The sequence below is a fragment of the Adiantum capillus-veneris genome, chromosome 26 (genome assembly GCF_014529385.1).
Source record: "Adiantum capillus-veneris isolate H3 chromosome 26, ASM1452938v2, whole genome shotgun sequence".
Taxonomy (NCBI): domain Eukaryota; kingdom Viridiplantae; phylum Streptophyta; class Polypodiopsida; order Polypodiales; family Pteridaceae; genus Adiantum; species Adiantum capillus-veneris.
Window position 1 is genome coordinate 57,355,247 of NC_140956.1, and position 10,279 is coordinate 57,365,525.

The following is a 10,279-nucleotide window of genomic DNA, read 5'->3' on the forward strand; positions in this document are numbered from 1 at the left end:
CAAGTAGGAATAGTGAGTCAACAAGTCATCTAATTTTATCCTAAATTATTGTGGGAGTAAGAGGCTATATCAAATCAAAACAACCTACATTAATGTATAAACCCCAACCCCCTAAACTACCACTGGGCTAGGAAGCACCAAATGGTGAATCAAACCTTGCAAGTCGTGCCTATCTACTCTACATACCCCATATGCAAGTAGGACAAGTCACAAACAAATCAAACAGGCATAGAGGTACACATAAGTTGAAAATATTTTTAAAATTTTATTTTTACATTATAAAGTGTTATCGATCACCTACATGTAGCTAGAGAGAGGATATATGATAGAAAGCTAGAGAGAGGGTGTGATCACAAGCTAGAGAGCTTATGTGTGAGCATAAGTAGGTATGTAGAGAGAGAGAGAGAGAGAGAGAGAGAGTCTATAAGTGACAAGTGTGTAAAAGATAGAGGTCTATATAATATCAATCAAAAGTGTAATTGATCGACACTTTTCATGCTTATATAGCTGCAAGTAATCGATCAATAAGTTTATCAGTCGATTAACTAGTAATTTATTTGTTTATTCACGTATGATTCTAGAATACATGTATAATTTCAAATTATACAATTGTTTTCATTATTCGATTGAATATATGCAACAAAGTTGTTTAGGATTCAAGTATGAGTCACAACGTATGCTCGGGCCTTGTGAGCAATAGATTCAAGTGGCTTGTGAACACCTGCTTGGAAAGGCTAAAGGGCCATTAATAGTGGGTATTATGCCAAAATTGTTTACTACAACCCTCGTACAAGTCTGCATTGCTTCCACATTTTGGCAGTCATCTTCAATCCTTCTTCTAGCCACACTCAGTTTGTGTGTCTACATGATGAAGATCAAAGATAGACAATAAACCATGTGATGTGTAGAAGAGAAAACATCTCAAGTACTACAAAAAGATGATGTGTTAACTTACAGATGTTGAGTCTACAATTAGACAAGCTCACCTCCTTGGCCCACCAACCAATCTATGTATGTCGAGATTGACCTTGTAATAAGGATCCTCCATAACAAGCTAGCATGCAGTCACTTCGCTCTTCTAACCCTGAATACATAGACAAGCATTTCATGTTGATGGTAGAAAAAAAGGGACATGGTTTTTAGTCAAGTAAAGATTCTTGATGTTTCAATTTATGAAAGAAGGTGATAAGAGGCAATAGGATGCATTGTTGGTTGTTGCCTAGAAGTGCAAGCCTTTTGGAACAAATCCCTCAGCACTTGTCTCCCTTCTCCTTGTGGCTATGATTAGATTATCCTTCCATTTCTCCCTTTGCCTCTTTATCTTCTTTTCCAAAGTTTAGCCTAGTAATGACCACATTTCCCCATGATAAATACATCTTGTAGGTGATGAACCTCTCATTGGCGTCAACTATAAGCTGGCACTTTCACTATTGCTTGCAACATCCTTGGGCCTTTCTCTTTGCTCTATCTTGATTCCCAAAGAGCAATTCACCTCAGGTAAAACCAGAGAGAGAGAGAGAGAGAGAGAGAGAGAGAGAGAGAGAGAGAGAGAGAGAGAGAGAGAGAGAGAGAGATGTCCATACAATAGTGTAGAACAAGTCCTCGGTCGCCCACTTTAGGTCAATCCTTACTTGTTTTAGCGACCAAACCCTATTCATCATGAGTGATATCTCTTTAAAGTTACCTTAGCACTAGATGTTGTTGTCTCAATCCACCAATGAAACAATATGAAATTTTGCATCTAACCCAAAATTAAAATTCCTAGTTTTAGCTAGCAAAAAGCGAAGACGTCTCTATGGCCTCTACCCTTTGGGCAATCCAAAAAATGCTCGATGGGGCTGATATTTGGCATGTCCTTTCTTGCAGTACATCGATTGCAAGATATGTGAAATAAAGGCAAGGGCAGCAAGCACATGGTTATCTTCATTGAATGTGGAGTGGAAGTTTCTTTGGAGATACAATCCCTATACAATCCCTTGTGCTCACATCTTGAAGGCATTTATTCGGATTATGCAAGGAGTTGGCATGGGTGAAGACATGCACTCATGTATCATTTTTAGGGCATAACAAGCCTTACTCCAAGATGTTATCTCTTGGATTGCACTCATGGCAAGGAATGTTTGGCAAAGCAAATATGTTGTAGCCTGTTTACATTAGACTTGAAAGTACTGTGTTTTCTCTCTCTTTTGTGTCCATACTAGAATCCTAAACCTGTGGTAAGAAAGTGTTTTGTACCTAAGAGTAGGGTACACATTGATGTTTGTAATAGTGGAACCACAACAAGTCCGTCAAGAACTTGTCTACAATGGCACTGCATGCACATGCACGCACACACAGAGCGGGTAGCCATGATAGCGCAGATAAAGAAAGACTCTTCTTGAATATTTTGCAAGGCTCTGAGAGAAGGATGTTGCTGAGAGAGAGAGAGAGAGAGAGAGAGAGAGAGAGAGAGAGAGAGAGAGAGAGATCATTTTGCAAAAATCTCTTGGTTCCTTCTTATCTAACCTAACCAAATGTGGGACTTGTAGAGTCTAGCTTCATGTTATCCATCTTCACAAAAGCTCTAATTTGCTAGAAACGATTCTTGATTTCAGTAACCCACACACTACAAACAATACTAAAGAAAAACTTCAAAATAGACTTGCGCAAAAAAGAAGCACACTAGGATTGGATAGGCTCCAACGCCTATACAAGGGCCTATACAAGTACTTGCATGCAACTAGTGTCAACAAGTTATTAAAGAGAATCTTACCTGGGATGTCCTAATTTGTATCAAAATATTTGTAGGGTATGTCTAGCATGGACAAGGGACACTTGCCATTGTGCATAAGCCGAAAGTGCCGATGTGCGAAATGTCGTCTCCTGGGTTGTATTGATTGGGGTCACCGAGATGTTTCAAAGAATGTGGAATGAGGGAACATGGTTTCTCATCACGTATGCTTGTGCCTTGAAGGCATGTCACGTTGTGACAGAAATTGGCATGGGCAAACCAATATGTAATGCGTCTAAAAGTATGCACTAAGAAGAAGGATTTTTTTGGGGTGGGTTACTCGAGATAGAACAGCGAGCATTTGATGGATATGTCCAGCATGGGCAGGGCGAGGAAGGTCTAAGGAGGACTTTATCTCCAAATGGATCACATGTGCTTGCATTTTGAAGGCATGTGGGATATTTATGCAGGAAGATATGGGTGAAGACATACACTCACGCATGGTTATCAGAACATAACAAACCGTTGACAAGCTATGTTGTATCTTGGACTAAAATCATTGCAAGGTGTGCTCGACTAAAATCATTGCAGGGTGTGCTCAACATGGACAAAGGAAATGAGTTGTAGGTTGTTTATGTCGAACTCAAAAGCAAGGAGTAATGATTTTGGTTGACATGGCAACATGCTTGAAAGTTGTAGCCTATTTTCAAGAAATGCGAAGACAGGGCTTCTCTCAAAATGAGATCACGTTTGCTTGCAATTTGAAGGCATGTAGCACCATGAAAGACGTTGACCTAAGCAAAGAAGTTCATGATGAGATGAGATTGTGCTTGGCAATGTCCACTGGCAAGAAAGCTCCTCACCATTTTCAGCAAATGTGAAGCAAGGCACGATTGCTTATGCTTGCATTTGAAGGCATGTAACATTATCAGAATAAGTGCTTGATGAGATCATTAGCAAGGGTCCCTTGTCAAGAGACAACAACACTCTTGGCCATGCTTTGATTGACATGTATGCCAATTGTGGTGTACTTTTGAAAGCCTAACAATTTCTAGAGGAGCCCGAGAATCTCTAGGCTAGTTCAATGAATGCGGAGCCATGGCTTCTTTCCAAATGCAATTAGTTTAGCTTGCTTTTGAAGGCATGTGGCATCATCTAAGACATTGACCTTGGCAAATGAATGCATCATGAGGGTATCGCGAAGGCATTTTTGAAAACAACATCATGTTGGTGAAGCTTTGGTCAACATGCATGCCAAGTGTGTTGGGCTTTTGAAAGCACGAGTTCTTAACGAGCCTTCTATCTAAGATGTAATCTCCTAGACAACACTTATTACACGGTATCTCCAACTGGGCAAGGGATGGAATATCCGGGTTGTTTTTCAGCAATATGTGAAGCAAAGGCTTCTCTCCCATATGTGCTCAACTATGCTTGCCTTTTGAATGCATGTGGCATCATGCAAGTACTTTCACCTGTGCAAGATGAGATTAGTAGTTAGGTGCTGCTAGTAAGCAATTTTGTACTTGGCAATGCTTTTCTTGACATATATGTCAAGCATGATGCACTTTTTAAAGCACAACAAGCTCTTAGCAACCTTCTTGTCTGGGATGTAGTTCTTGGATTGCCCTTCCTGCAAGATTTGTCCAACATGGGCAGGTTTGGAAAGCTTTGGTTTGTTTTCAGCAAGTGGGGAGTCATGGTTACTCACCATATGAGATTACCTATGCTTCTATTTTGAAGGCATGTGGCAACAAGAAGCCCTAAAATTAGAAGGTTGCAACACCCTTCCAAGCCTACTCTTTAAAGGAATTGTAAGAAATTTGAAAAAATAGTTGTATGCCCTTCCAATTTGTGCAGAAAGGATCATCAAGGTCTTCAAAATGAAAAGTAGTCACCCTTCAAATTTGAGTGCTGCCGGCAACAAGCAAGGCACATTTCACTGTTGTATACCAACAATATTAACCTACAAACCAGGAAACTTTTAAGTGTGCCAATTTTGTTCTTTGGTTAGAAAAAATGTTTTTGGCAAAGCCTTAGCCCTAAACTATGGTGTTTGGTGTTTGCTTGAGACGATAAGGAGGCATTAGATAGTGAGGTTTCCTGGATGGAGTTGTTTTTTCTTGCTAGATGTTAACAAGAACTCGCTTGATTTTCAAGGGGTGAGGCCAAGAAATGGGAGCACAAACTAGTCAAAGTACTACTTACATTCATCGAGCATTCATCTCAACACATGCATAAGTGTATTGATTCAATCTATTCCATGCTCTTCATTCCATGCACAAACAATCACATAGAAAATATAAAAGTTAGTCAACTTATACACCATGAAGGCCATCAAATCAAAATTTGGCAATGTCTAGCCTCATGCTAGGAAGGGTCGAGGCTCCTTTCATATAGGAAAACTATAGTACTAGCTTAGCATGTGGGCTTTTATGACCAATAAATGGGAGCACAAACCAATCAAAGTACATTCATCTGAGCACATGCAGTAAAAATGTTTGAATTTAATCCATTCGATGTTAATAAATTCCATGCACAAACAAACAAATAAAATATATATAGATTAGTGAACTTATACACCATGCACGCGTTTATTCCTTGACAAAATTTACAAATTAATTCACAATTTGGCAATGTCTCATCTCATGGTGGGAAGGGTACACCTCCTGTGTAGTGTTGATCACACACCCACACGACACTTGAATCAGCATATCGAACACAATGAAGCCCAAACCGCATGTAAATATGATCACCCTTGGTGCAATTGTGATGTGAAAGGACATCAAAGATCCATTGTTGGCCTTTTGAAAAATCCACTCTGCAAAACCACATCATTAAAACCAATTACATGTGGCTTTATCATACCCTGGAAATTCTACATAAAGGAAGTGCCATTGTACCTTAATGAAGAATACGGGTCATCTATCAATTGAGATAATGTTGACAATGGTCCAATTGCATCAGCATCAACTATACGTGCTAGGACATGAGTGAAGTCCGGAATGACATCTCCAAAACCAATAGCCACATGCGCGCCAACCTTGGCAACCACTTGGGCAACTCTCAAAAAGCAATCAATATATGGAAGACCAGGCTTGAGGAGCCCATCATCTAGAGTTGATATGCTTAAACCATGTAGCCCCTCCACACAATGACATGGTCGATTGTGACACTCGCACAAAAGCTCCAAGTGCAAATTTTGCAAGCTAGGAACCATTTTTGAGGTCACTCTACGCACCATCCCATCATCTTGAGTCACCACATACATTCTAAGTAGCTTCCCCGCTCCCCCCTCCTCAAGAAATGTGAACATTTTGCACAACTTTGACAACACAAGGTGGCGCAAATCTTCTACTTGATGAGCCAATTTCTTGAAACCTCCTCTTGTCATTACTTCAAGATCACAGAGCTTTACATATATTGCCTCTCTTTCCTTGCTAGATTCGCTACTACCAAACTCATGCCTTTGTCGTTGCGTATGGGTTCCCTCCTCACTTGCAACACTACTAAAAAGATTCAATAGGAGTATGTAGCTTGAGATCATGGGTTAAGGGTTCTGTCTGCCAAGTGTAAACAACACTCTCAATGCCATCTTGTGTGAGCTTTACCCCTTTGTTTTGTATATGTCTCATAAAAGTGTCTTGCAAAACCTCTAGACGAACCGCATTTCTATCCCTTGCTTCCTTCAAGCCTTGTATACCAACTGGTTGTATTACAGATTGTACAAGCTTCACCCCTGGAATGCCTCTAGAATCTGCAAATACCTTCTTCATCTCCACCATAACATTTTCATGCATCCACTCTAAAGCTTTGTTTACTCCATGGATAGAGAGAATTATAACATCTATGAAGTTGTCTTGTCCCTCTAATCTGCAAAACTCAACAAAGACTTTTGCACCTTCAAAGGCAAACGCCATTAAATCTTGTTGAAGATCCACATGTATGTGCCGAGAAGAGAGGCTGTTGTGGAAAGTGACCTGCTCAACATTGCATATTGAAACCTTTACAAAAAGCAAGTAAGGTCTCTCTCTCTCTCTCTCTCTCTCTCTCTCTCTCTCTCTCTCTCTCTCTCTCTCTCTCTCTCTCTCTCTCTCACACACACACACACACACACACACACACACACACACACACACATATACACACATGTATGCACGAAAATAGAGGCCTGAACCATTGGAAATATTCCAAGCGTAAGGAATGTGCACTTGGAATCTTTAACAGCCCATCTTCTCCGAATAAATGTACAACAATCATCAAGCTTAAGATACTTGCTTGGGAGAATACTCTGACTAGCATTTCCACAAAGGCTTGCCGGAATGAATATATCAGAATCCTTGTCATTGTAATGTCTTGGGCAAGCCAAGTGCAAGCCCATTAGAAGTTTCACTATGGTATTTCCTGAAACCTTTACAGATGCGTCTTCTTTGGATGCCCCCCTGATCATCATCAATGTAAACAAGGCGCAACTTAGTCATGAGTTGAAAATACAAAATAAATCAAAAGTGTTCATACTTTGAAAGAGATACTTCCAATCATACCTGGTCCATGCAATTATATCCCGCTTTCTAATTGGCCTTCGCAAACTCATTTCGTCCTCAAAAAAGCATTGCAAGTATAGGAGAGGAAAAAAACCCTGCTCTGATTTAGAAAAGTTGGCATACTTGAAGTGTAGAAGATCACCCATGATCATTTGACAAAACCATTGAGTGTCGATTACCACGAGATCAAGGGAAGGAAAATAAATTAAATCTCCGATGCGATTAAGCGAGAGTGCAATCACCTCAGACATCTCTTGTGAGTCAATGCCAAGGCAGTTTTGAGTGATCGTGTTAAACCGGTCTTTGGTGATTAGAGGCGGGATAACTTTTGTATGGAGTAAGTTCTCAAAAAGCTCTCTTGCATCAACACAAACTTTAAAATCATCAGGCGCCTTACTCAAAATGGCCTTAGTGCATTTAAATAGATATGATGCAAGTCTTGACACATTTTGTGGATCTCTTCCATCCACTTGGAAGAACCCTTCCTCATCAAAACAAATATACTCTTTAGATTGTTTCTCGAGTGTCATAAAAGCACTATGCAGCCATAGTCGCATATCTGGAAGACCTAGATCTGCCCTAGATATAGCAACAATCACCTGGGGTTTGAACAATTCTGATTTGGGAGTTTTGGAAGCTATGAATTGAAGCCAATACTTAAAATCAATTCTAAATTGATTATGGTCTCTTCTAACCTTTTGGCCTCTGGCATCTTTTTCAAAATTATGATTTGCATGTAGCATAAAGGGATTCCAGACGTACAAAAATATAGGGGGAATGGCTCTATGAGGTCTGGAAGCATGCTATCATGAAAAGAATGATATTGAAGTTGGCCTGCCATGTCCCACATTGAAATTCTTACTTGCTCTTGTTGGCTCTCTAGGACAGTCACTTCAATGCCACGGGTCCGGTCTGACAACTTTATTTTGGAAATGTGGCGAGCCAGTGGCCAACGAGAAATTGAACCTTTGTTGTACTTAGCCAGTGATCTTGACATAGAGGTCTTGCCTAGAACGCATTAAAAGATAAATTACTTACTGTAGCAATTCATAAGTGAGAGAGTTGGATGTGTCTAGGTTGAGACAGGCATCATAGAGCTTTATTTTGGGTTGGACATAGAAAACTAGATCTCCAAAGTACCTGAAAAGGGAAGGCCGCATAGGTAGGGTAACGGAGCCAGTTTAGAGACACTCAAGAAAAAAAGTGTAATTTTGGGTGGGATTTTGCAAATTTGGTCATATTTGAATTTTGAAATTTGCATGAGGAAGGCGGATTAGGTAATACCAAGATTGATATTTTTTTAATTTAATTTGGGCAATCAATTTGAGAAAGTTTAAATTTTGAGGTCTTTTAGGGGTTAGAAACACCCAAGGCTCAGTAGTGGTACAGTTTTCAGCAAATCACAAGTTGACACATAAGCAAGATTCCTAGCATATTCCAATTTTTTGTCTCTAAATTGGGACGTGCATGACTTTTAAAAGGCACATGTGTTACAACTGACTCCTTTACCCTAGAGTCGAATTGTTGATGGTCGTACGGGGTCCATGCCTTGGGATTTCAACAATGCCACTCGAGCTGCATTTTCTTGATTCTTCCTTAGTTGGTCTTTGATTGCCGCATCCCTGCTAAATGCATGACCCCTAGGTGTACATTGTGCAGAATACCGTTGCGCCTCCAGCTATCAAGAACAAGGGTCCTTGGACATGTTGATTCGTTGCTAGAGATGTCAAACATAGTCGAGGAGCTGAGGTTGCAATTATCCGCCGCTAAAGAAGAGAAAAGATGGTGGAATTGTGATTGGGTGAGATCTAACTCAACTAATGTAAGGGAAGTTAAGGAGCTGAGAAAGGGAAAGACAAGACATTCCATGAGTAGAGTGCCAGATGTCGGGTCAGGGCTATATGAGCTGTATATGGCAAGGGTTTGGAGGGAGGTGTTATGACGAGCAGGGAGCGCAGTGCAGTGAGCGACAAATTGAGGGGGCACACAAAGTCGACAGAGGACGAGGTTAGTGAAATTTGAAGAAGAGAAGAGAAGATGGCTGAGAGCCTCAGTTTCCTGGGCAGATTCAAGTGTACTGTGGAGGCCAACGAGGCGGAGTGTGGAGAAAGAAGGGATGTATGGAAGAGCGTGGAGTAGACGCGTCCGATCATCTCTTGCAAGCTCGGAAAGATCGACCATCAGGGTATCAGCCCCCTCATCAATATCCCATGTCTCCCAGTACGCATTACTATTTTTCCATTTCTTCCAAGTAGCACGATGGTCTTGAATGCCGTGGCCAGCGGGGGCAGATCAGTGGGCTCATCGAGTTGAACGCTGGATGCCACAGTGCAAACAAAATCTGCTTCATTTTGGTATCCTGCTGCCTTCACAGCTTGCCTTGATTGATAAGAATAAGAAGAAGAATCCTGTACCTTCATTTTGACATCCGGCAGATCTGATAGCACCATATTGTGTCAGGAGTAGGAGGGGGACTTGGGGGGGGGGGGGGGGGAGAGAGAGAGAGAGCTTTAACAGGACCATTAATCGTCGCTGTTGAGAGAGAGAAAGAGAAGAAGAACTAGACTTTCTCAGGCGACCACTTCAAAGCTGACATCAGACTGAACCCGTTGTCCATATCTTTAGCCCAGCTATCCTGAGTCACCTATGAGCCAGTTCACATGGCTTCCGGGTTGCGAACTTGTTGGCAACCGGCAACCCAAAACCATTCAATTCACATGGGGCCTCTAAATTTGGAAGTTGAAATAAATAAACCCTTTATCTCTTACTGTTTCCAGCGTCTTGCCAAAGAAGTCGAGCATCGTGCCACAGTCTGCGCTTGTCGCTTTTCATGGTTCTCAGCTCGCTCCTCCTTTTCGCCTAGAGCCGAAACGCAACCAACTACGAACCAGTTTTTGCAGGTTTTTATTTGGAAACTACTCCCGAGAACCAAAAATATTTGCAACCAGTTTGTAACTAGTTGTGAACTAGAGGCTCACGTGAACTGGCTCTATATCTCACAGACTCTCACAGACATTGGAGAAGATAG

The 10,279-nt window shown here is 41.1% G+C and overlaps 1 pseudogene; it reads right to left on the reverse strand.

Annotated features, from left to right (window-relative positions):
- Positions 1-5,353: 5,353 nt before the first annotated feature.
- Positions 5,354-9,704, reverse strand: LOC147423505 (protein TORNADO 1-like; annotated as a pseudogene).
- Between the last annotated feature and the right edge of the window lie 575 nt (positions 9,705-10,279).